We start from the raw sequence: 1,739 nt of genomic DNA, 5'->3' as shown, positions 1-1,739 counted from the left end.
CAAATATGACCGACTCGTCATCGGCGAAGTCCTCTTTTAATATTCATGAAACTTTCACCTTATATCAGCTGACATAGAAATAGGACCTCGTTATCGCGTCATTACCGCATCACTGTCACGAACGTGGAACACTTTGCAGACAGAACGCATTCTAGTTTCGAGAAGACCGAATGGAAAGGGGCGACCATTCGGTCCCCCCGAACGTATGGCCGAGTACCGCGAGCCCCCCGGGAAGCCATTTTTGGGCGGGAGGCGAGCCTCGGCTGGTATGCCCGAAGCGGCGTAGCCGGGGCGCGCTGTTTCCCGCCCTCGAGTGGGCTGGCCTAGACACTGACGCGGCTGGCCACGCCCTAAGGGCAGGCAGGGGCGGGTTTACGCCCGCCCTGAAGACGGATAAAAGGAGCAACAAGCCAAGAACGCATCCTCTTGTTCCTGTGCTCTGAAGCTGCACCCCCTCGCTGCACGTGAGCTCGAGACGGAACGAAGAGCCAATTTTGAATGTGGTAATCTTTCTTGTTTGTCTTACAGATATTCTGTCGGAGAATGCCTAAGAAAGTCGGAAAGCGAATGACTACCGACCAGATGCTGCGTGTTCTTATGAAGGAGGTGACCGACCTAAAGAAGCGAATGGCGGAGAAAGATGGAGAGGAGGGGCCGAAACGTCCGTTGGTTGGAGCAGCTCCGGGAGGAAAAGGCAAGAGGCCCAGAAGGGGAGCAGCTGGAGGGGGCATCCCGGTTCCCTCTGCCCCACTCGTAGAGCCAACTCCGGTTCCGACGGAGGGCAATCCGATCCCCGTGGTGGTCACCCCCGTGTCCGGGGAGGATATGCCGCCCGAGCTGGCAGCACAATTAGCAGCGTGGTTGGGTAAAAATAACGAGGGCGCCACGGCTGACGACGCACGGGTCTTGATGAGGCAACTGCGCGAAACAAGGGAGGCGGCTAAGGCAGCATCGCCAGTCATCACGCCGGCCGCGGCAGGCGGAAAGCCACCTGGGATAGGCTCAGCCGCAGATACAGCTTCCGGTTCAGGTAAGCGGCCATTGCCGATTGCGAGGGATGAGTCTGCCCCGTCAAGAAGGGAAAAGTTGGGTCAACATGTCCCTCTAGCTATTAAGGAGAAGATATGGGCAGATGAATATGTAAACATCTTCTCGTTACTTACCGATCATTATGAGATGGAATATGTTAAGAGCCAAAAGGAGCTCATGCATCCGAGTGTTTGGCGCGCAAAGATGGCCGCCTTCAAGGTAAATGAGAACATTGGCAATTGGGGCAAGGCGTGGGGGATTTTTACATCCATCCTGGGCGAACGTAGGCCCGAGTTACTGTCTGAATTGCCGATCTATCAGTCACGTATCATGGGGTATTCCGTGTCACATGGGGGCAATCAATGGTTCTGTTACGATAATATTTTCAGGAAAGCGAAAGAACATGATAAAAACTTAACGTGGGATTGTTACGATTCTGTGTCATGGTCAAAAATGTCGGATACTGGTATGTTGAATTTGCCATTAGTAGGGAGTAGTGTGGGGGAGTCCTCCCGCCAATATTCTGGGACCTCCTTTCGATCGGGCGCGAGTAACGAATACCAGTCCAGGCCGAACGGCACCACAGGTAAAAAAGGGAGTTGTTGGAACTTTAACAGGGGTAAATGTACGAGGCCCCAAGGGTCATGCAAATTCAGGCACGAATGTAGCGGGTGTGGGCAAGCGTCCCATCCTGAGTCCATGTGCAGAGC

Source organism: Lissotriton vulgaris, chromosome 5 (genome assembly GCF_964263255.1).
Source record: "Lissotriton vulgaris chromosome 5, aLisVul1.2, whole genome shotgun sequence".
Classification (NCBI taxonomy): Eukaryota; Metazoa; Chordata; class Amphibia; order Caudata; family Salamandridae; genus Lissotriton; species Lissotriton vulgaris.
This window is presented reverse-complemented; position numbering follows the sequence as displayed.